General features: G+C 43.3%; 1 protein-coding gene across 4 annotated transcripts in view; it reads left to right on the forward strand.

The window, feature by feature from the left end:
- The window catches only part of plxna2 (plexin A2), a 305,307-nt gene that overhangs the window by 258 nt on the left and 278,757 nt on the right, over positions 1-26,292 (forward strand). Inside the window, exon 1 of one of the 4 annotated variants that reach the window (XM_070544789.1) lies at positions 12,891-12,910. The exons of the other annotated variants lie outside the window; for them this stretch is intronic. The gene's annotated coding sequence lies outside the window, so the exon portion shown is untranslated. Of the gene's footprint in view, positions 1-12,890; positions 12,911-26,292 lie in introns of those variants that run through there. 4 annotated transcript variants of the gene reach the window in all.

Here is a 26,292-nt window from a genome sequence, read left to right on the forward strand (position 1 = left end):
CCGGGAAGGGACATTCATCCTCAGTCCGCGGGCTTTTGCAAGGTGGCAGTCCGTCTCTGATAGACTGAACCCCTGTCACAACTCAGCCACTCAGTAATACAGAGTAGGAATAAACCCAGCTGATGCACTTCAGCATCCCCTACTCCTGCACCAGAATCACTCACCTGTTCTGCAGACATGGGACTTCAGGTGCAGTATTCCTGCTTCCTTTGGGACTCTGATTAGACCATAGATGCCATGTCCTGACTTGATCATAAGAGTTACTATTAGTCCGTTTGTTCTGCTGACCTGCATTGTCCTCTGGATTTGCAGCTAACCCACACATTTCTAAATTAAAATGACCTGGACCTGATTCACTGGAACAAGTGAGCAATCAGAGTTCCAAACCTTTAAATAGTACACTTCATACACTCACTTACACTTTCATTTGGGCCCACAAGGTCAGATGATGGAAAAGTCTGTCCCAGTTGTACGTTTATGTTTCACCACCACCTGGAATCCCGGGACCATCGCTAGACCTCATCTGCCCATTCGACTCACACATCTACAAATCTTCACCCTCTGTCAGACCGCCAGTGCCCCCACGACCTCCCGCAACAGCGGCTAAAGAAAATAAATGTTGTCTTAAGTAGAAAATTGCCTCAAATTTGCATGAAAACGACTTACATCTGCCACAGCTGATGGGTAGCGTATTAATCCCTTTGCCCTTGCAATCAAAAGCCATTCCTTCCTAGCTGAATTCCATTTTTGGTCCCTCTTAAAGCATGAGCCTTGGACTTATTTATTTTTACATCCATTTCATAGAGCGGCAGCTCTCTGACCCCTTAAAAGTAACTGCCAGGGAGGAAAGCTGCTGCCTTTGGAAGAACAAACCAGCACTCAGACTTGGTTTGATTATAACAGGCTGATTATGCTCACCTAATTAACTCCAATCTAATAATGAAAAAGAGGCATTCTGTGAGTGCGCTGCTGCTCTCTCGGACCAGCTGGCTTTTCAGCAACTGCTACAAAGAGCTATTGCTCTGGTTTCCCTCTGATTTGTTTGCCATTTTATTGCCACTCTGTGGCTTTGATTCTCTCAAATAAATGTCCAACTCATTTTTAGATGATTTTTATACCTTTATAGACAAGTTCGGTTAACTCAAACAATGAAGGTAGTTTGTTTTTAAAACAGAAATGGAGCCTTTGAAGCCTTGAGTCCAGGACAGGATTTCATCACTCATTCATGCAATCAATGAGAGCGACTGACTTTGTTTTAGTGTTCTGGAAGGGAACTTAAATATTTCATTCGAGTTACTGTTTGTTGCACTGTGTCCAGATGATTGTTGTCTATTAAATTTACCATAATTCTGGAGGGATTTGCACAAGACTACCTTGGACAACCAGACTACTTCCTGGAAAATACACCATTTCACGGTGGAGTTGTGACGTGGTTCAAAGATGAATCGATGTCACGTCAGAACAGATGGTCGGTCTTAGGGGGAACTTGTTCTGCAACAGACGTCAGACTTTTTTAGTGTGTCACGGTCGTCACCATCACTGCCACCATCAGCATCTGCGACGATCTCTGCCAGCTCAAGAGCGTCCTCTGTTGATGGAGACCAAACAAAGAGTTGTGTTAATGGTCGCGTCAGAATGGGATCACATGACCCCTGCTCAGCGTGTGATCTTCCTATGAATGGCATTATTAACGTTGTCATTAGCCGTTGAGGGAGTTGTTGTTTCTTGTTTTGTGTCGTCTTCACCAGCCTTTGCACAGCTCGCCGCTTGCACTTCCGTGGATTCCCCCTTTAGGCGGTACGGCTTGCCACAGTTTAGCTTGAGAGATTTTGACAGGTCGCTACGCATGCGGACAGAATCCTTGACCTATTTCTTAATGAGTGAATGCTGCAAATGTGTTCAGCGGTTTTGTATTCTGAGCACCCCCTCCACCCCACACTACCCCCCAGCCCCCGCCGTGCCAACTGTCTCTCTGCCTCCTTGCAAACATGTAGATAATCGTGCTTTTGTGAGCTCAGTAACTTACATTTATAAGATATCGCTCCTCTTTTTCCTATCAGCTGAAGTGTTCAAATACCGACTGTTTGTTTTAATCCAATTGGCCTCCCATCTTCGATCTCTGTGGGCTGTTTATCCGAACCCCTCAACTGTCCAGCTGTCACAACTGAGATCTCAATCTCCTTGACCCACTCACGCTTCGCTCACTCAGCCTCGTTATGCACATGCTTTCATCTGGGATCTGTACATGTAGTGAGCATGAGCACGTGAGAACTGACACAGATCAGGTTTGGGATCAGTGATAACGCTGATCAGCTGGAATGCAGCTAAAGACAACATTTAGTTAAGATCGACTTCAGTGAAAAGCAAAAAAATAACAACTGTTTTCCTTCACGAGTTTAGTTTCTCTATGTGGTAATTATTTAACCTGAGTGTAAAATGAAAGGGTGTTAGCTTTTGCTAGATATCATTTTCCTTCTTCTGCAGTACTGGAATTGACATCTTTACCTATTAAATAAGAAGTTATAAAAATGTCTTTTCCAACATGTGTATGTAATGATAGATGTTACATGTTACACACGTTACATGTACTAGTGCAGGGGTGTCAAACTCAAACTCACACGGGGCCGAAATGAAACTCTGGGACGGAGTCGAGGGCCAAACTTAATAGTTTTTGAAAAAGTGACGGCAAATTTGCACATTTTCTTTATCAACATATATGCAATTTTGAACCTTTAAATTTGGAAACAAACATATTTCTGCATTAACACTGAATGTGGAATACCCAAATTACACACGAGCAAGTCAGTTTTAAATAAAAGGCATCAGTGGTATTCATTACTTGTGGTATATTCAGCATTTTTAAAATCTATTCAGGATTTATGTTTTCTTGTTAATTCATTTTTCTTATTTTTTATTCTCCCTTTTTTCTCCTGTAATACGTGTCATCGCTGCTGTGACGTCTAGCTTTCCCCACTGAGGAACAATAAAGGGATTTTCTATTCTATTCATCTATCTGCAGCCTTTCCACTTCCTGTTTACTGTAGGTTAAATCTTTTCTCACGGGCCAACAACAAAATAAAAATATCATTTTATCTTAAATGAAAATGCAACATCTCACCTGTTAACTTTCATGTTTTGGAGCAGAAAAAGAGCATAAAACCAACATATTTAAAGCTCAGTTTGCTCCACTGGTTTACTGTGATGCTCATCTGTTCCAGCCGGATACCTGCATCATGGGGTTGATCTGAGCTGAGGAGGAGACTCCTGTTGTTTTGTTCATCTTCATCATAATAATGACAACATTAGATGACAACAGGTGCTCACATAGGTTTGTGCTGCTGAACATGTCTGAGCAGCGTGACCACGTTGTTGTGTGTCGGGGAGGAAACACGACAGCAGCCACAGAGCCGTGCTGGTTTGAGCGTGTCGCTGTTCGCTGGAGTTATATCAGCTCTGTCTGGACGTTAGTTGGAAAACGTTCTCTTTCAGTCGTGAACACGTTACTGAGCGGCTAGAATCTCCGTTTCTGGGCTTCAACGTCAGAAAACAGCTGAGTGAACTCGGCGCTGAGTGAGAGGAGTGATTAGTTTGTCCGAGACAGCGGAGCTGCAGACACCGGCAGCAGGCGCTGGAAAAAACACAAAGGAGGGGGCGCGTCGGCTTCGCGCTGACGCCGCAAAGCATCATGGGAGTTGAATTATTTGCGGTAAAATCGGCCAGCGGGCCAGTTTTAATGTATTTTTGATATTTATCTCGCGGGCCACATAAAAATGCTCCGCGGGCCGCATCTGGCCCTCGGGCCTTGAGTCTGACATATGTGTACTAGTGGATTTCTAAACTACGTGAGCCTCTGCAGAACTATAGTTTGTTTAAACTATTGACAAATTTCAATCTGTAAGAAAAAATAAAAACTTTTCTTTATTCATTAACTATTTAGCATTCATCTTGACACAGATATTCAGATTATTCGTTTTAGAATTTCCTTTACATTTGTTTAATACATGCATGTCATCATGTCATCGGCATTGTAAACCACATAGCGCACACAAACGTAGCGTACAAGTACCGTACACCATTTCTCATAACGTATCATAACATTTGCTATTGTATATTGTATTGCCTCATGTCATAAATTAATGTATTTTAGTATATTACAAAGTATCCAATTAAATCTTTAATGATATTGCATTTCATTATGTCAATGTTTTATTATTTATCGAGTAATTTTTTTATAGAATTTTATCTCAGCATATCACATTATACCTCATATCATATCATATCATATCATATCATATCATACCATATCATATCATTAACTTGCATAATAAAACATCCTGTCATGTTGCATAATATATATATGATAATATGATGTATTTTATTGAGGATTGTGTTGGGGTACCTTGTGATTAGAGGTGGGTGATATACAGAAAATGTACTAATACCAAAATTTCTTTTTATTAATGACATAATTTTGTCAGTATAACATATATTTGTAAAAAAAATTTGAAAAGGTGAGTGTAGGGTGCTTATGTTCAAGTTCCTTTAAGATGCTGTTTTGAGAACTAGATGGGGTCACGTGACCTTGTGCAGTCACGTGATTCTACCACATATGGTCTGTAACAGAAGGGAAAGACAGTGCGAAAATTGAGGATGATTCAGATATTGAAACACTGGGCAAGGGCAGCTGATTGCTGACAGAAGCCGGTGGGAGCGACCAAATTCAAAATGCCACCAAAGGGTTGTTGAAGGATTTTTGCGGTAACAGGCTTTTACTTGACCAATCTACCACTGTCACCACACCCTCTAACTATCGTCCATTTATCATTATCGAGTTGAACTGCTTAATAAAAGAGTTGAGGTAGGGCTGCTTGATTATGGCAAAAATGATAATCACAATGATTATTTTGACAGAAATTGAGATCTCGAATATTTAAGACCATTTTTAAAAATAATGTTGATTTTATTTATTTATTTATTCTGTCATACATTTGCACAGGGCACAATCAAAGGAAAAAAATAAGAAACAGAAAGAAACAGTTAAGAAACAAAGTCACCAAAACAACCTCTGATTCCTAAAAAAGAGCCAGTACACTTGCTCATAGTTAATGACAGAAAGGGTTTAGGCTGAGGTTTCTCTTATATAAGTCTACCCAATACTTACCCAGTACTGACAGCAAGAGTTTTACAGTGTATTTATAAAGTCAAATAAATAAAAACATATAAACATCTATGTTGTAGTGAAGTTCCACAAAATGTTGCATAATAATTATTTAGTCCTCTCCAGCGGTGCTGTAGGGGAATTTGCAGAAGCATCGTGTCGCTCAGAGAAATGAATCATAATCTATCAGGGTGAGAAACTTATTTCTGAACAATTTATTTACAGGTCAGTTAGTTTAGCATCATTTAATATAAAAATTGTCCTAGGTATTTTGTGCCACCCCTCTCCCTGCTTTTACAGCGATCTGAGGTGCCCTGTGTGCAGCTCCGCACTTGTCATTTTTTAGCGGCTCAGGAGCCTGCGGGTAGAGTGTGGGTGTGTACGAATCCAAGGGCAGGATCCGTCACTCACTCCTGCTCTGAGACCTGTTTTGTTTTGTTCGTGACCGACACATCACTACATCATTTCCTTTCCTAATGTCCGGACCGCAACGACGGTCCGGAACGCAGGCTGAGTATTTTGCTAACCTGCAGAAAATATTGACGACAGTTACAAAGAAAGCTAGCTAAAGGTTGGTTTATGCTTGACGCGTCCACGAGGTCCGCATGGCTCCGCGTGGCGAAATTGCATTATTTTAACAACCACGCCCCTCCACCGCTCCTCCGCACGGCCCAAAATTTCCGCACCGCGCACCTAGGAAATTTTCTAACCACGCGGACGGTCGAACGCGGAAAAAACATGGCATACTGGCAAGAACTAGTATGGCAGAGGTTCGTAAATACAGACATTTGTATGATTCAGCTCTCAAAGATCACCGTGATCAACATGTTAATAATTCTTGGAGAGAAATAGCTCGCACTGTCGGAAAAGACGAGGACGCTGTTAAAAATGCTGGAATGCCATGTTGTAAACAACAGTAATTTTTACTTCTACTATGGTGTAGTGTTGGATGCATGCCATAGAGCTCCATGCTGCCCCCTACAGTTTGGGAGAATATTGGCTCACCGCAGAGACAACCGCACAAACCATAAACTCTGCAATCCGCATCACCAAGCGGAAAGTGAATGCGTCAAGCATAAACCAAGCTTAAGAGTTACCAGTAAGGTTTCTAGGTTGTTCGCTACATACTTTAACAAAATAAATTAAAAAGGACATCTGAAAAGTTTTTAGAAACGCCGACAAAGTCGCAAAGTTGACAACGCTGTGGGAGGTACGCTTGATTAGTAACTTGGAGCAGCGCAAGAGGGAGGAGCAAATAACGAAGTTGGGCCAAGTGCCCTCCCAGGAAAATTCTCCACCTAGGAGCACACACAGAAACACACACATACATACACACGCACCACTTGGATGGAGAAAATGCAGCTGGGATGAATTATTGTCTCAGTCTGTCTCTGACACTCACCCACTAAACGTTCTAACCATTCAGCTAGTGGTTGTACTCACCACTCTAGCCTATCTATCAGGGGGTTTTAATGTTGGATTGGTTTCAGTAGGGATTCCATCTGCCATCCTGGTACTGGCAGAAGTTTAACACAATCTGGCGTGGTTTTTGAGAGCTCTTGAAGGTGAAATCCAACCACTTCTGCCAGTTAAACTCTTCTTCATTATGAGTGGCCAAACAACCTTTTCCTCTTGCAGACAAAAATTAATTTTGTGGTCATAGGCATTGTTTAAAGTATTAACTAAATAAGAAAGAACCTACTTCCTTACAAATGTGGAGATTAAACTCCCTGCTAGCTACAGGGAGAGACTGGGTGTTAGTGTTTACAGGCAAGTGGAGGAGGGAACATGATTTGAGGTAAGATGATGCAACCATGGCCCATTCAGGCTTTTGCAATAGCTTATGAACGCTTAGCAGAGCTGAAGGGAAGAAACAGCTCAAAAAATGGATTTTTCATGATACAGTCACATTAATTCATTGGTTTCCATTAGGGATGTCCTGTTCCGATATCGACATTGGACGTAATTTGATACTGGCCTAAAAACACTGTATCGGATTATATTGAACGGCATCACAAATCTCTGATACAAGCAGTCCATTAAGGTTCACATTTTTGCAACAAATGGTAAAGAAAAAATACGTCCTTTTTTCATACAGACTGTTATTGGCTCTTGTTCTCCGACTGAGTAATATCACTTGGTCAAGCCTTTCATACATTCCACATAGTATATATGATTTGTGCTGATATCGTATCAGATTAATATCGGTATCGGCCAATACTGAACGCTGCAATATCGGTATCGTATCAGAAGTAAAAAAGTTTTAATCGGGACATCCCTAGTTCCCATCGGCATGTGAAGCACATTTCATGCAGAATGGCAAAGAATTCTCCAGAAAAACATAATCCACCCTAGCTTTATTATTTTCTTAGAAAAATGCATAGTTCTATTTACTGTTTGCAAAGTGTCTTACCCTGACCAATATTAGGACCAAATTCGTTCTAATAAATTATCAGCCCCATACCTGCACCGTGCCAAAAGTCCCATTAGTCATCATACACTGGTGAAATCCATCCCCGCATTTGACCCATCCCCGTGGGGAGCATTGAGCTGCAGGCGTAATCAGGAACTATTTGGTGGTTTGACCCCCGATCCAACCCCTTATAGCTGAGTATGAAGCAGGGAGGCATTAGGTCTCATTGTTAATATCTTTGGCATGACCCTAGCAAGATTTGAACCCCGATCTTCCAGTGTCAGGGCGGACACTACCACTATACCACTGAGAAATTGCTTCCTTGAGTTTCACATCCTCTGATCAAGATGGATACCAGCCATGATGTACCTTAGATCCAAAGTGCAGCTCCCTTGTTTCACAATTTCACACAAGAACAGATGTTTGAGAACACCACAGGGTAACACTTAATGGTCTTGTCGAGCTGCTATAGATATTTTCATCATCTTGAGTAGCTGTGCATGCAGCCTTCAGTGACTTATTCAATCATTGAGACCTTTTTAAATTGATGACTACAGGCTGCTAAGTTGTTAAGTCACAGCGTGCCTAGTATGAGCAACACATGGCACAGTGCGCAAGCAATCAATGCCACTCTGCATTTCATTTTTCATTGTATACCTGTGAGACTGGACTTCTTTTTGAAGCAAGCTCCACTGCAGTAGTGGTTTCCATCCTGGGATTTCCTTTGGCCGTGTAGGGCCTTGTTCACAAGGTTTGTTTCCCCATCATTGCAAGAAAAAAGCTGCGTGTGAGTCAACACTCAATAGGACATTGCCAGCATCATCAGAAGAGGGACACTGGTCCTTCCTCTGCCTAGTGCAACAGTGGCTAGTCCAGATTTAGCTCTCTCTGTTGATGACAGCAAGTAAGCTCTGAACTCCCATGTGCACTCTGCTGCCCCAAAGGCTTGCCAGCTTGCTGAAACAAAGCCTTTTGTAGGGCCACTAAATCCAACAGATGGGCAAATGAACAGTAAATGAAAGTTGAGGGAAAGAGGCGTAAAGGAATTTAGGGGAGCATGTTTGTGGGTAGGCATTTAGGCTTCTCCTTGGGGAAACCAAACACCACCACATTGTAAGACTGGCACAACCTAAATGTTTCCTCACTGATAAGGTGCTTTAAGCCCCTGTGAGAGTGGAGAAGGCAGTCTGCTGACGAGGGCTCTCCAGGGCCTGGGAAGCGTTTATTAAGATGTTAATAGCACTGCCTCCATGACACATTTCCACGGGACAGCATCCCTTGCTTTTACTATTCTTCAGTTTCTAAATCTGCCTGCCACAATCATCAGCCTCGCTCCTTCACACAACAGTCTATTTAAGCATTCAGCCCCATCTCCACATTCCCCTGCTCGGGCACTTTCAGACTTTATCTGATGTCTGCTGTCACAAGCCTTCGTATATTTACCACGTGTAACAAAATTACTCGATGCCGGCGATAAGGGCAGGAATCCTGGCACAAGGATCTGTAGAATAACAAGTCTGGCTGTTTGTTCGTCACTGATCTTTACGCCGACTGGAAGTCAGACTTTCACCTTAGCAAGCCATGAGGGCTCCTGTGATTTATTTATTTTTTTCTCCAGACACTGTCAGCTAGGAGCTTGTTTCCTGATTGCTACCTGCTTTTCCTCCTCTGCCGTCTACAACATCCAAGGTTACCCTGTTCATCTTGAGGAGCTTATCAGACAAAAACAAAGAAGGCAGGCAAGAAAGACTCGTAAGTTTTAATAAAAAGGAAGAACTCTCTGACATTCTTCTCTGTCGTTAAAGAGACTGAACGCATTGTCTCGTTTCACATCCGTTTGAATATAAGTCAGTTATAAGTCAGTTTGCCTGGCACCATAAATAATCAATTTGCTGGTGTCATGGGAGGATGTGCAGTTTTGTTTGGTGGGAAACTCAACAATAAGTGAGCAACAAAAGAGAGCAGGAGAGAGGCAGAGTGGGAGGGGGCTTTTGTTAAGCACCAAGGGGCATCTGTCAGCAGCAGATGACAGCGTGCATGTGTGCAATTCCTGCTCGGCTGCGTGCGTTCGTGTCCGTTTTAATTTACATTAGGTTCGACTGCGTGGCACATGTGTTGTTTGTGTGACCGCATGGTGCCTGTGTTTATGTGTGTGTGTTTGTTTGTGTGTGTGTGTGTGTGTGTGATATAACACCAGGGTTGGCAGAGTGGGCAACACCATGTAGCACTGCCCACACTGCCCCCTGGTGATGTGGATGCCCCTGCCTGCCACTGTCACCATGGTTACCACAGAAAAAAGGGGTGCAGACATTGCTTGTCTTCTCAGCTCATGTGCCATAAAGCAGCCTGGCCAACAGAAGCAGTCCCCCCAGCTCTACTGCAGCCCAATAACAGCAAGAACCACTTTCAACTCAAAGGGGCCTATTACGGCCATTACCTCTCAACTATCTCAAAGCATTCTGTAATTTGTTCTAAAGGATTGCTTCGTGTGATTATTTACCCAGGCAATGTAAAATCCTGCAGGTTGCTGTATATAGTTTGATTTAATTCCCGTTGAGCTTATTTTGTTGAATTGTCTTCCATGAGGTTTGCAGGCAAGATGTTGCCGCAGTGCCTCTCACTGGCTTGCTGACATGAAGGTACCTGTATTTATTGGGCTGTAGCCATCTCCAAGTGGAAAGCTAAAAACAGGCGCCTTAACTCACTCGGCTTTAAACAACAGAGAGAGAAAAAGACAAAAGCGAGGCACCCCAGACTCTTTCCCGAGTCAGATAGCTAACAGAAATCCGTGTCAGAAAAAGGCCTTCCCCTTCCTCTGCTACAGTATCTCGTTCCGTCTCTTTTGCACACACACATCCTCTTGATTAACTTTTTCCACTGTCATAGACCAAAGTTAAGTGGGCTAAAATGATGATGAAAGACTTTGAAACTCCCACAACGTCAAACCGTGGCGTGCTCACTGCAGCATCTTGTTTCCCAGCAGTGAGGCACAAAGTCTAACTGTTTTAAAGAATGAATTCTTGCACTGTACACATCACATGAACCCAAAAAACTCAGTTGGTTTGAGGAGGAACTCAGAAGAAAGAATTCAGACCAAAGTTCCTGCTGCCAATCCTGCAGCCTCCAGACTCTTTACTTTGGCCCAGGGTGATTTATTGTGTCCAGGCCAGGGGAAATAAATTCTCCTCTGGGATAACATTAATGTTTATGCATGAATGCATGACTCTGATCCACATACAGAAGCCGGTGAGAAAAAAGGGATAAAAGGTACTTAAGAAGGGAGGCATCTTGTCGTAAAGCCCCCACAGCGTCTGAGAGGAAAAGCAGTTCCTGCTCACACGGAGAAAAGAAACATTAATAACACTTTATGGTTGTAATTGCTTTTGCTGTAGATTTTGACCTTTGCGGACGATTTTATTGTACAAATCTGTTTTCCAGCTTCGGCTTCATCAAGTGAAACTAAAACGTGTCATTGTTAATAATGATTAGCTGTATTCATAATAGGGCTGCACAATATATGCAATATATGATATCGTAAATATATCGTTATCGCGATATCGGCATGCACAATATGCATATCGCAAAGAACTGATAAATATCGCAATACATGGTCAGCTAATATATTTGCTACACATAATGCATTCTGTCAATCAAACGGAAGTATTATGATTCTTTAACAAATCAAATGGAGCTCTTCACCCATTTGGCCAATTGGGTGGGTTCTCATAGATTAGATGCCCGCCCCCAAGGCGGACAGCACTTAATTTTGATGGTTAGCAAACACCTGAGTTAGCTTTGTTCTGCTTTTCCCGGGATCCACTGATTACCGTTTCTTGTTAATTTTCTTTTCCCCTTTCCTAACATCTTTAGCTTTTCTCATATTTACAATATTTTTATGTCTTTGTTTTTGATTATTTTTGTTCCTTAGTTAAGTTTTTATTTATCGCAAGTGATATCATCATCGCGATATTAATAATTGTTATCGAATATCGCAGGTTTTCCTAATATCGTGCAACCCTAATTCATAAAGTAAATCAATCATAGAGGAAGTTGGATGTTCTTACTGCCCTTTTCTATCAAAGGGAAATGCTGCTTTAACAGCAGAGGCTCACCCACATAGACGCATCCTTCGTCCTTTGTCATAGTACAAAAATACTGCTACATCCTCAAGAACCCTACAAATGAAGTCATTAGAGTGAATGATGTGATTTTGCATCGGGCAAAACACAAAATCCAAATCCACATTTTTGTCCATGAGCAGCACAGTCAGCAGCATTGTCTTCTCTGTAGCACTGAAGTGGAATTAATCAGGGTATCTAAGACAATTATCCCGAGTGTGACAGCCAAGATCTTTGCAGCAGAGGACTTCAAATTCCTGTGTTGGCCGTGAAGATGATGATTAAATACGACTGCTCTGAAACATCTGCCTGACTCTGGGAGGCGTTGGGGGAGTAACTGAAAGTGATAAAAGCAAGGGACTGGGCAGGTTTCTACATGAAAGAAAAAATGAGCATCTTTTCTTGTCATGGTGTGCAACAGTTAGGGATTTACATACACTAAAGGAGCTGTTCACCATTACCAACATGTAAAAAGCTATTTGGGATATTGTTGCTCTGCAGGCTCGATTTATATTTACTTTTATCTCAACGCGATAATTAATACTTGTTATCATTGGAGATAGCATCTCTGAGCTTGTGTTTACTATTGGGCAATTTGCACGAGCCGCTGCTACAACCCGGAACATTATTTAGAAAACACGCTCAGCCTGACAGGGGTGAATAGGTGAAGAATTTGCATGTTGTTTCAAACTGTGCCTGATGTTTTGGGTGTAATTTTTCTAGCTGGTCACTTTTGGTATTCTGTGTGTCTTAACCTTGTTTTAAATTGTAATGTCTGTGCTTTATGTACATGGGACTACGGATGGAAACTAGCTTTTTGCTAATTCTGGTATATTTACGTCTTATATGTTCATTAATACGCATTGTCCCATTCAAATAAAAAAATTTATTAAAAATTGTGTGTAGTTCTTTGGCCAGGAGGAGACTATAGTAAAGGATTTGAATCTAGTGAGTGACATCTACTCCTGTCATATTTTATGTGTCGGCCCTCAATCCTTTCTTCTGCCTCTCTCGCTCCTTTCCAGCCTGTTCGGGGGGTCGGAAGTGAGACATACAGTAATCTGGGTGGAGGCATGCCAGAGGGGACTGGCAAATTGCTTAGATGCTTAGAGATTATAGCAGAATTCTGAAATCACCTGGTTTATTTATTTATTTTTCAGAACCTTGTGCTAATTTCTGCTTGGTCTTCTGTTTTTGGACGCGCTGGTGAGTGGAGCGGAGGTAAGGATCCAAATACTGGTGAGGAAGCAGGCAGGCAGACAAACTAGAAAACTCAAAAGGTGTTTAATGATAACTGGACATGGGAACAATGAGGCAGCAAGAGACACAGAACTGGAGGGTTTAAACACAGGAGGGCTGGGAGCTTGGGTGATTGGGAAACGAGAGGCAGGTGGGAGCAATCAACAGAGACACAGGCTGAACCAAATGGGGAGACAGGACAGGGTGTGACACTGTTTCCAAAAACCAAGCTAGCATGCATTTTTGAAAAAAAGAAAACACTTTCTCCAGCAGTTGAGTGTACACGCTCACACCCATTTTTATAACCACAATGTAAATCTTCCCTGGATTCCTTGTGTGCAGACACTGACGTGCCTGATAAAGGACACCTTGCCTTTGTTTATTCTGCCAAGGCTACAGCGTTTGTGGGTTGTGCAGTGCAAAGCATTAGTTGCTTCAACGGCTTAAGGTCTGAAAAGCTAAAATCCAGTGTGTGTGTGTGTGTGTGTGTGCTTGCCTGGCTCCCCGAGGCGCCGAACATGTGCAGCAGCTCTGTGTCAAGGTAAACAACCCCACCTGCCTTTGAATGCTACCGCTTGATGCAACCAATGAGAAAAAGGGAAAGCAAAGAAAACACAGCAGACAGAAGCCCTCGTGACATTATTTTTCAAAGCAATTCCTTTCAAGCAGTACATCGACTAGCCCGCAAAAAATCTGCTCCTATTATGATGTGACATCGTGTGGCAATAAAGGGGGTTTATCAGAAGAAAAGTGTTTAAATGGAGATTTGACTTAAAGAATTCCAGTGCTTTGTGAATGGAATGATGCTTTAGACACACGACTTAATCTAACTGAAACTCTACGCAACACCGACAGCTGTCATTCACAAGCTGCCTGTGCACTTCAGATAAATGCTGTCACTGACAATTCATGTCATAGGGATGCCGAGTAGGGAGGAAACAGCATCCAAAATTAGTATCATGAATACAGTGAAAAAATGCACCGCCTGGCCAAAAATAAGTAACCACCAAAAAAAGAAGGTCACCCATTCTAATATTATGTTGGACCACCTTTAGCTTTGATCACAGCACACATCCACTGTGGCGTTGTTTCGATAAGCTTCTACAATATTAGCAGATGTATTTCCATCTAATGTTGCATTCATGTCTCACTAAGATCTTGCATTAATGATGGTGGAGTCTGACTGCTGCACAAAGCCTTCTCCAGCACGTCTCAGCAATTCTCAATGGGGTTAAAGAGCAAATTGCTGGTTCATTTTTTTTTCTAATTCATATAAAATGCTGTCCAAAAATACTATTTGAAATGCTTATTGTGGGTATTTGGTTTTAAAACAGCAGTTTTCTAATACAAGTGGCCTTTCTCAGCAAGGCTTCTAAAAAGGCTTTTTTTTCTAAATGGGAACCTCTGACGTAACCAAAGGGAGTTAGAAGCTAGGCGCTGCCTCAGCTCAGTGTGGAGAGTGGCTAGTTTTAGGGTACAGAGGTCATGTGATCCAGTCAGTGTGTGTTTACTAGTGTTGGGTTGTGTTCATGTTGATAAACTATAGTGTGTGAAGGCTGTACCAACTCCAGCCTGTCTGGACATCGGGTCCACGGGTTTCCGGGTAAGAGAAACAACGCCCCTATCTCCGCGCCTGAGGGCGTTTCTGCAGCTGAAAGACGGACTTCTGTAGCCCACATCGGTCGGTACCGGGACAAAGAGGTCCGCGCTGGGCTCCGGAGACCTGTGGCAGGGTTTAAAAAATGAAATGTGGATTTCTGGAGCTTAGATCACCATCAGAACCAGGTCAGAACCAACCACCAGAAGAGATGCCCGGCTCAGCTGGCCAGTTGGTTTCCAGGTCGGAACCGGATCAGAACCGCCGCCCGGACAACCAGGAGAGGATCATGTGCAGCTTTTAAAAATACCAACTGGACTGGCTTGCAGGTGTCTGGGTCGGATCCAGCTCACAGAAGCCCGCATGAGCTCCAGAACCGGAAGCTCTCCCTCTCTCTAAGCGCTAAACTAGGTTCGGTTAACGGATATTAACGAGTATGAGACCGCTGACAGACGCTCATTAGTATTATTATTATTTTAACTGACCAATACTATTTTAATAATCTGGTACATGATAGTAAGCTGTACAATATTGTGATGTTAGCACAGGAGTTTAAGCTAGCATCGTTAACTCACCTGCTGCTCCCCCGCTGCGTCTCCTCTATCTCTGCTTTGGCCGATGGTGCCTCCCTCTGGTTTGTCTCTGCTCTCTGGGGCGAGCAGCAAACTCATAACTTTATGGTTCTGGTCCATCAGAAGTACAATTATAAACATTTAAAGTTTCCTCTGCGTCAGAGCCGCATTAGAATCCATACTTTTCTCTGGATTAAGCTAACAGGACTCCCTCAGCTGACGTCACTTGGTTTGGCAAAAAAAAAAAAAAAAAAAAAACTCACTAAAAGCCTAAATAATTCATGTATGTGTAAAAAAAAACTTTTAAAACGAGTTTCTATTATGTTTCTCTAAACATTGGTTCATGGGAGTCTCTAACCTGCAATTTGCTCTTTAAGGTCTGAGATATGTGGCGTTCAATCCATGTGTGAAAATGATGTCTCATGCTCCCTGAACCACTCTTTCGCTATTTGAGCCCGATGAGCATGGCTAGACCGACATGCTAGGCTACATCATTTTGTTTCTGCTACTGTCTGTCTAGATTTCTTGGCTAGGTCTTTACCACTTCAAAAATATTCCATACATTAACAAAAACAGTCCACCTGCTTTCTGTCAGCATTTGGTTCCAAGAGTTTCTAAAAAGCCCCTCATTGTGATGTCACAATAAGGAAATGAGCATAGAAATCCCCCCTCCCTCCCGCGCGCGCACACACACACACACACACACACACACACACACACACACACACACACACACACACACACACACACACACACACACACACACACACACACACACACACACACACACACACACACACACACACACACACACACACACACACACACACACACACACACACACACACACACACACACACACACACACACATGCCTTTCCTGGTCTACTTTGAGCTCCTCCTAGGTATAAGGGGTTGATGAAACAAATCTGAGGATTATAATCTTGTATGTATAATGAGATTATACATTTATGTAGCCATGAGGAACTGTCACAGCGTGTGCCTGCCATGGGTGACTGGTCACATTGACCAGGATGAATTTAAGGTCATGAGTTCATCTCAGAAGCTCTTATAGGAGTCCCATTCCAGTCACATGAAACACAACATTCCCAGCCTCTGGCACCACACAACTGAAGACACAGGGAGGTGTGGGATTTTCACTTGTTCTACTGAGTCATACAGGAAGCGGAGAGGAAGCTGGAGGGGAGGGACGGAACAGGAAGACTGACTGTTTTGTGGACGTTAAGAGCACTGTGTGGCAGAAAGGCGAACTATGAAGCAAAACTGTTTTTTTTAAAGAAAGCCAAGTGCTCAGATATGGCAGCTCCTACAGGATATACAGTTTATGATGTTGTAGTGAATCGCACCCCGCAAGTCAGAATGGAACAACAGTCGACCAACCACCAAGTGTCCTAATTAGCCCACTTCAGCACGTTAGCCCAGCTGCTCCTTTTTCATGTTGTTGATGAAGTGCTGAGTGGGCTTTTTACCCCTTCAGTTACATTTTGTTGAAGATAACAGTCAGTTGTATGTATTTTCCCTGTTATTGTTGCTGGAGAGTGATTATGTGTTTTCACTCTTGCTTATGCAGTGTGTAAGGACCAGCAGCAGCAGTGGGGCTGGCTACAGGGGTGACGTACCCGGTTCCATGTTTTTCCTTCCCCTTCTCCGCCTAGAAACGATTTATGCAGATGCTGACGTAATCCCTGTGCCGTCTGCCATCACATGCTAATCATTGATTACCATTAATATCTCAGTTACATCTCTCAAGCTGGCGAAGAGAAGCTGTTTCAGTTCGTCAAACCTCATTTTACTGCTTCGCTGAACCCACGGATTGGTGCAATGTGTTTTGAAGGAGCCCCTTCACTCCGCTTCATCATCCGTGTGTGTGGTCTCAGGCAAAAGTTAATATGAGCTAGAAGCTGTCACGGAGGAATTCACTTGGCTTTGCTTGTACTGACCAAGCTTGGGAACGCTCCTCTCCTCAATTTATGTCCAGCTTTTATTCCTCTTTGCTTGTATCATTTCCTTTTTATGAAATAGCTTTTCTTTTTCATCATTTTTGCCTCTTTTTTCTTGACTTGGTGTCTTTTTTTTTGTCTCTCTCCACCTTGCCCTGTGGGATCTGGTCCCAGCCAGCTCTGTGTCCTTAACAAAGAAAACTGATACTAATTTTAACCATCTGACTTGCACAGATTAGTCTTTGATCAAATGTAATACGCGGAAAGCTAGTGCTGCGTTCAGCTTAAGAAGGAATCTGGGCTTGGGAATGTGATTTGGTGACTAAACCAAGCATGGCACTTCACAAGAGTGTGGCTACAATGAGGAGCTTTATGGAAGTTCTTCAGCCCAAAATCTTTAGCCCATTGCAATCAAACCATAACCAGAAATACTCTCCATTTTATGTAAGTGTCGGATTGAGACAATTACTGCTCAGGAAAAACCAGCAGCTTCCCTTTTTTAAGACCTACTCATGCTGATATAGGTGCAATTAACTGATTCTGGACTTTCCAAGGATTCAAGCAACCCTGCTCAGTCACTGATTCAAGAGCATTGGAAGAATCCTGACAGATAGTTGTACGAGCCTCAGGACCAACGTATGAAATATGTCCTCTGTCACGTTTCTAAAGAATATGAATGGCTTTTCCGTTTCTGTGTTAAATCCATAACAGAGTGGTGGACAGAATCAGGAATCCCTGGCCTGTGAAAATGAGTGTGAAGCTCTTATTCCCAGGTTCACTGATGTAGCGGACTGGCCTGTAGTAGCTCTTCACACAGCTCTGACACATTCAGAGCAGCTCGGACACCCACAGATCTTGGTATAGGCGTCTCACGTGTGCTCTTTGTCTCCCAAGTTAGTCGCCTCTCTCTCATTTCTGGCTGCTTGAGTTTCCTTGAATCACCAGAAAAAGGAGCTGATCACAAGCTGCTGAGTTACTGCAGATATAATGACTCAAAGGAAGGATGGAGGTGGAGGCAGGGCCAGTAATAGATTGCAGAGTGTAAGGTTTTACAGGATTGCCTGTCTGCTCGAGTCCTACGGGGCCATTTCTTTTCCCCTTGCGCCTCCGTGGCTTTGAACGTAATGAGTATTGGACCTCTTCTCCTTCTGGTGTTTTAACATTGCCTGTGCTTCATCACAGTGGTGCTCAAATGAATGGATGCATCCATATCTTGTGTACAATGCAATATGGTGCTCAACCTTCGCAGCGATGCTAGGAGAAACCAAAGACCGCTGGTTCTCTGCCAACTCACTGTTTTCATCTCAAGCCATCAAGGTCTCGATGACATTCCTTCCTTCCTTCCTTCCACCTGCTGGACATAAGAAAGCAGGAAAAACTGCGGCGTGTAATGACGGTACTGCTGCTGACCTCGTTCTTCTTGTAAATTAACACATGTTCGTATAGTGAACTTTGCAAAAGTTTTTAATGGTGTTTTGTTTTTGTTTGGAGCGTTATCATTGTCCACAAGTCCACCCAAGAGAGGATGAAAACATAGTTTCCAAGGGCTTAACCATGAGTTGTACAATGCATTCAGTGAAATAAGGCAGTGATAATTAGACTTTGGTTAAAACACAAAGTAGAAGAGAAACTTGTTCTTTTGTTTGATTTTTTTAAGTGTTAGAAAGTAACACATCAACACTTTTCTTTCCTGGAAAGTTGCTGTGCTGTTTACTGCCCCCAGGGTGCTACAGAGGAGTGTGAGGCTTGCTAATGTCCTGTTAGCTAACACTGAAAGACTGGATTTAGGTCATTGCTGCCTAAAATGAATAAAACTTATTGTTACGACTACACAAGAAATCAGAAAGTGTTAAACTCACCATTAAAACTGATGATCATGAGGATGCACTGTTAGCATGCTAGCATTGAGTTCAATCTGGTGCATGCTTAAAAATGTAGACTTTAGCTTGAAGAACAACATTGAAGAACAACATTACTCCTCTGGCTGTAGTAACCTAGACCCCAAATCTTCTGTTTATCTGTGGAAATGCCTTGTGCTGCGGAGGAAAGCTCTGATCAGATATGTGGATAAGCAGCTTATTGAACAGGACTGATACAGAAAATAAACAGATTTCACATTTTTATGCATTGTTTTTCTATTGTTGAGGCTGCTACGTGAGACTCTGCAGCGTAACAGAAATGTATTTGTAGATAATGTCAGGTTTTTTTTTAGTAATCCTTTCAACAACTGACGAGTGATCAGTGATGGATCTTAATACAAGCTATTGTTTCAGTCTAGCGGTGGGGCTCGGAAATGTAGTTTATTTTCTCCAAAGTTATTTATGTGTTTATGATGCAAGCATTAGACAAGCAAAGCCTCCTGCAGAGGTTTTAAAACCAGAGAAAGAAAAGTAAGCAGAGCAGGATGAGGTCAACACGCCCAGGCTTTAAAGGTGTAGTTGGCTGAGAAAACATTTTTATTGATTATTTCTGATCATAATCAGTCACTCAGAGTTTTTCATGCAGGCTGAACATTAAAATAGTCTCCTACACCTATCTCCTGCATTGGCTTCTGATAGAAAACGGACAGTGAAACTCTCGGATTAGAAAATCCTCACAGATCTACGTCACACTGTCACTTAACATTCATGCACTCACCCATCTTGACTCATGACAGTGAAGGCTGTTGTTGTTTTAATGTATGGTGATCTGCAGAGGACATCTCAGCTAGTTTAACTGTTAGCATTAGCAACTTCACCACACGGCAGAAGCTCCTTTTTGCTTGTTTTATTTGTGAAGACAGAAAAATCAATGTTGCAAGAAAGTGGTAGGACTGTGTGGCTGTTATCCCATCCAGTGCGAGATGTCCAAATGTCAGGAAATAAGACTCTGAAGCTCAGCTGTGATGCAGGCAACTTTTAGGTTCGAGAAATGGTGCACCTGTATGCCCCCCCCCCACCCACCACCCCTCACCCCCCACCCAAGAATGACTTACAAGGCATTCAATCCTACTAGAGACCACTCCAAATGTATTAATTAAATGAGTAAAGTACTCCCTTAAATCACAGTGATAAACTCTAACTAAAGCGGTGAAATGATTGCATTTGTGATGTATCGTAATTCATGTGTATGTAGGGATGGGTACCGTTGACATTTGAATCGATCCGGTACTAATTCCCGGTACCTAGGAATCGATACCGGTACTTAACGGTACCAATTTTCGATATTTTTGAGTGTTTATTATTTTAATTCTCTTTTATAATTAGATATATATTTTTCTCAAAATATAACAATATTTGATAAATATCACGATAAATAACATTCAACTGTTTGTATTTTAACATCGTCCTTGTAGTTTTATAAGCTGATAATTAAACTGAAGCAAAGATCTTTACTGTGAACTAAATTTACTGTGTATCTTCATTCCTTTTGCAGTCTTTTTTCATTTGATTTTTCCTACTGGGAAGTTAGAATTTCCGAGGAGAAAGCGAACGCACCATTAGCTGATAACAACGGTGGCAATGGAAGCTAACATACCAAGCTAACGTTATCTTAAACAGTTTATTTAGCTGCTGGAGCAGATTAAAACGATGATGCCTCACACTTAGATCGTTGCAAAGTGAAGCCAAACTTTAGAGCGCGTTCGCGTTCTTCTAGTCGGAAATTCGGAGTTCCGAGGAGAAAGCGAATGCACCATTAGTGAAACGGAAGCTAACAAATCAAGCTAACGTTATCTTAAACATTTTATTTACCTACCGGAGCAGATTAAGATGAGGATGTCTCACTTAGATCGTTGTCGCTGGTTTCATCATCACCCAGTTACCCATCACATTTAGTGAAGTGGACCCAAGCTTTAGCGTGCGTTCTTTCTACCATGCTGCTCTGTTTACAACTGGCTCGCAGCGAGCGACGACATAACGCTCTTGCGCATGCGCAGCTGTCTAGGCAAGTTCTCGTTATGAAGGACGGGTACCAAAACGAGGCACCATTTGAAATGACGTGAATCGGTGCTCAGTCAGTACTATGGAATTCGGTCGGTACCTTAAAAAGTACTGAATTCTGTACCCATCCCTATGTGTATGTGATAGTCTTCCTCACAATATCTGAATGAGGTTGGCTGTGTTTGACTTGCAGGACGCCGACTCACAGGAAGCCAGCCAGAGCTTATTTTCCGCTGTGTTCCAGCTCTGCATCCTGTATGAGGTTCACACGGAACAGGCTGCAGGGCATGCATGTGCGCTTTAGTTCTGATCCAGCAAGTCACTCTGTCGCTCAGCCAGCTCGCTCTCTGAGCTCTGTGCCATCCTTACTCGTCCTGGCATCGCCCAGCAGCAGCTGCCGTGCTCCAGAGGACCATCAGGTGCATTTTCATGCACCCACCATGGACAAGACAAACATTAAAGCTTGCCGCAGTGCTTTTACAATTCATATTCACTGTAAGTTCTTGTTGGGCAAATGGAATATAACTGCATCTTTCTGAATGAATGGGATTGGAATCATTTATATGGCTTGAAAGACAACTTTTTGAAGTTCTTTCACAGCATTTTCAGATACCTCTTTATTTTCTCACCCTACTAATGATACATTTGGTCTTTATGACCACAACTTGGTCAAGGGAATCCACAGAATTCCTCTTTGCATTTAAGTAAAAATCAACATTTTCAAGTGGAAGATGAGATGGTTGGGTTTAGCTTCTGTGTGGAAGATTTTTCCTCCATCACGGCACTGCTGTGTGCACACAACAAGCACTAGCGTTATGTTTTGTGGTCTTCGCAGCAGCCAGCGCATTCTGCTTGCTAGGCATGCATCCTTCTGTGTGAGTAAGCACCCAATTTCCTCACCACATGCTGTTATTGCCTCTCATCCAAAGGGAGATTGGGCTAAGTAACTATCTGCAGACTTGATTTTGTGGTGCTTTATCACATCTGATGAAATTAGAGGGGCCTCCGTCAGGCTGAGGTAGAGAGAGGAGCGGACAGAGAGCACATGCAGGAGAGAGTCTGAGCCCTTTGCTGCTGTGTGATGATGCATCTGTTATGTGTGCCTCAGCGGAGACGTTCTGAAAACAGGCTGTAATGGTCCTCAGACTGTAATGTGTATTATGGAGTCAGGCTATGTCATGCTCATGGTTGCATCAGGTTTTCAGCGCAGTGAGTGATGGCTTCCTGTAGGAGTTGTGTAGCGATATACTCACTGATTATCTGGAAGTGTGGTGCCATTATTTAGCCTGTTTGTTTGCAATGAGTGTGGTAGCAAACAATCATTAGATGGACAACTAATTTTCATCTATTTCAACACGGCAACCATAAGAGTTCGAAAAGGGCGACAATTCAGTCAGAAATGTTGATTATATTGCTAAAAGTTGTAGTATATAAAGCGATGCTTTGCAACTTTCATTCTTTGAAATCATTTTCTTGAGACAGTTTGTGCTAAAATGACCCTTTACAGGGTAATGAAAGGCCATCCAGCCCCCATGCGGCCAGACCATTTCACTTGCAACTTCACTGGTTGGCCGCTCTGTTGGGACTTATAAAACTATTGAGCTGGCATACCTGGCGCTGCAGTGTGGCTTCAGCATGTTTCCTGCGTGTTTTAGATCATGAACAGCTGATTTGTTCAGTTTATTGATTAAACACTTCTGTAGACACTAATGAAGGCTGAGGAGATGTTTCAGCTGTTAGATTAAGGTGTTAAAAATATCAAAGCGAGGAGATAAGTTTTGGTTTCGGTTCTACAAATGGATACTAGGGGGTGCTAAAAGCTGGCCAGAAACTGCTCCCTTAGTTCCCCTTTAAAGCTTGGTTTATGCTTGACGCATTCACTTTCCGCGCGGTGATGCGGCTCGCGGATGGAACGCGCTTCGCAACTTGCAGCGTTTATGGTTCATGCGGCTCGTCTCTGCGGTGAGCCAATATTCTCCCAAACTGTAGGGGGCAGCATGGAGCTCTACGGCATGCATCCAACCCTACACCATAGTAGAAGTAGAAATGACTGTTTACAACATGGCATTTCAGCATTTTAACAGCGTCCTCATCTTTTCCGACAGTGCGAGCTATTTCTCTCCAAGAATTATTAACAACATGTTGATCACGGTGATCTCTGAGAGCTGAATCATACAAATGTCTGTATTTACGAACCTCTGCCATACTAGTTCTTGCCGGTCCGCCATGTTTTTCCGCGTCCGACCGTCCGCGTGGTAAGAAATTTTCCGAGGTGCTTTGTCAGTAAACACAACAACAAGCAGGAGAAACTTACAACATGGCTCCAAAAGGTTTGTGTTTTATGTTCTGTCCGTTTTATAATCGCCAATACGGACCTGAAAAACAAAGGAGACCGCTAGCTAGGTGATAACTTCTCACGGGGCCGCACAGCTAGTAACTTTTTTTTATAAGTAAAGCAACCGGAAGGCAGTACGTTTCTTTATTCTGAAAATCTCGGGAAGCTTCGCTCCGTTTCCGCGTCCGATTTCCTGTCTTTCCTTCCCCAAAAATGTCAAACTTGACCCGTTTCAGAGGCGTAGCGCGTAGAAAAAAGAAACGGCGCATAAGGGCCGCGACATGCTGCTCCTGAGACGCGGCCGACTCGCGCTGCTGACGGCTCCGGCCGAAAAGGTTCTGTTGACCACAGCGGTTCCTGTCAGCAGCTATGACGTGCTGCTGCAGTAACGTGCTGCTGGCGGCTCCTGTGGAAAGAAGGGGTAAGAGTCACCCCCAACGTGTGCTCCAAGCAAATACACATCATGCACGATCTGCTTGAAACTAAGAGTCCTCCCTGTTTGTGAGAACACATCCCATGAGTCAGTAAATAAACATTAAGGAATCATAAAGTCTTGATTAGATGTACCTCTCAAACAGATTAGTGTTCGGAGTCTGAATGACTGCCAGAGCTCACTAAAATTCCTCTGACCCCGGCTTTCCACGGGAGCCGTCAGCAGCACGTTACTGCAGCAGCACGTCATAGCTGCTGATAGGAACCGCTGTGGTCAACAGAACCTTTTCCACTGGAGCCGTCAGCAGCGCGAGTCGGCCGCGTCTCAGGAGCAGCATGTCGCGGCCTTTACGCGCCGGTTCTATTTTCTACGCGCGACGCCTCTGAAACGGGTCAAGTTCGACATTTTTGGGGAAGGAAAGACAGGAAATCGGATGCGGAAATGGAGAGAAGCTCCTGAGATTTTCAGAATAAAGAAACGTACTGCCTTCCGGTTGCTTTACTTTTAAAAAAGGTTACTAAATGTGCGTCCCCGTGAGAAGTTATCACCTAGCTAGCGGTCTCCTTTGTTTTTCAGTTCCGTATTGGCGATTATAAAATGGACAGAACATACAACACAAACCATGTTGTAGTTTTCTCCTGCTTGTTGTTGTGTTTACTGACGAAGTCACTCGTGTGACTTCGTGCTCGGTCGGTGACAGCTGCTCCCCTGCTGCTTCGCGTCTCATGGGAAGGACCAAGCAGCAGCTTACGCGAGCGAGACGTGCTGCTGCAGTAATGTGCTGCTGACGGCTCCCGTGGAAACCCGGGGTGAGTCCATCCTTGGTTTAAAACTTTGATGTGCACGTTGCAGATGGTACAGTCAGTCCTCTTTTAAAGATTGGTACCTTTATTTTATACGAGGTTCACGTGACGGGGGTGAGGAGTGTGCACCACCTCACCCCTGTCACGTGGACCTCAATGGATAAACCATCAACCCTGCTCAATGGTCAACTTTCCTGGCGGGGTCACCTGTGAGGACAGTGGAAGGGTTAAATACAAAAAAAAAAAAAAAAAAAAAAAACACAACATAAGCACACTATCTTGGACCGGATACATGACAGGATACCACAAAGCAGCGCAGCGCCCTCTGTTGTCCTGGCAGGATTTGCTTTGCATTACACCCTAGGCGACAGACAAGTCTGAAGGCAAAATGTCTCCATCCTTGTGTGCGTGTCTCTCCCTTGTGGAGCTGATGCAGAAGTATAAATTAGGCTTTACACTGTGCAGGTCACTGAGGGTTGACAGCTCAAATTCGTTCCATTGCTTTATATTCAATTACTGAAAGTCGTGCACTGTTGATAAGGTACACACACCTGTGTGTAAGGAGCTCCGCTGATCCTGAGCAGGCCTGAAGCTCAGGCAGGTGCCTGCTGCTGTCTGTCAGGGATAAAAAGCATCTGCCGTGCTGAGATTCTCAGAAGCTTTTGTGAGAGCTGAAACAAATGCAGAAACGTTAACCCCAGCTGAGAGAGGACCGAAGGAAGCCTACTGGTGACAGTGTGTACAACGATATCAAGATTCAGATCAGTAGGCGGAATGGATGACTAAACATACAATCTGGATAATTGCATTGACACATCATTGATTCTTGTGTTCAGCTGCAGCCGGCAGAGCAAGTGTCAGATGTTTTAGTTACATCACAGGTGAAGCTTTTATCACATAAATATTGCTTTACACTCAGAACTAACCTCTCCTCCCCACTCACCTGTATCACAGGACTTCCCTAAGCTCAGTGTGCGTATCTGAAGGATCTTTTAGTGGTTCTTGATGGTCGGCCTCCTGCTGGGTCTCCAGTCCCTGGCTTTCAGCCAATTCAGAGTAGCCTCATCCTCTCAGCCAGCATGTGATTACAGAACGTCAGGCCTATATCATACAGTCCTTAGATGAACAGTAGCTGGAAAAATGGAAGGGATTACTTTGACTGACAGGATTTCCCATGAGGTTTTCATCCTCCCAGAAACTTATATAACCGTCCTGGATTTTGGCTGGCGTCTGCTGGGTGAAATAGCAGGTGTGGTTGTTTAATGAGTAGATGCAGCATGCACTTAGTGCAAAACAACAGACCTATTAAGATTTCTGGTTGCTTCCTCTCATCCACGTCTCCACCGTCTTCCTCTTTCTCTGTGACTGACCTCGCTCTCACCTGGTTTGCAGCAGATAATGGTGGATGTTCCCTGCCAGTTTCTGGAGTTGTGGCTGCTGCTGCGGCTGTTACGACTCGTTACTCAGCTGCAGTTATCACCGCATGGCTTCCTTTTTCTACCCTCTCTCCTCCAGCTGTTCTTGTCTTTCACCATAGAATTTTTTTGTTTTGTTTATGCCATTCTTGCCAACATTTCCAGGCTGGCATTTACGATTTCTCTTTTTCCAATATTTGATTTCTCATCTTCCTTCCCCTTCATCCCTCCCTCACCACTAAATCCCAGCAGCAAGTCTCCTTGGCCCTTGAGCCATCCCTCAGCAAAAAGACCTTGATGAGAAATAGTGGGGTGGGGGAGTGACTTTA

Source organism: Nothobranchius furzeri, chromosome 15 (assembly GCF_043380555.1).
Source record: "Nothobranchius furzeri strain GRZ-AD chromosome 15, NfurGRZ-RIMD1, whole genome shotgun sequence".
Taxonomy (NCBI): domain Eukaryota; kingdom Metazoa; phylum Chordata; class Actinopteri; order Cyprinodontiformes; family Nothobranchiidae; genus Nothobranchius; species Nothobranchius furzeri.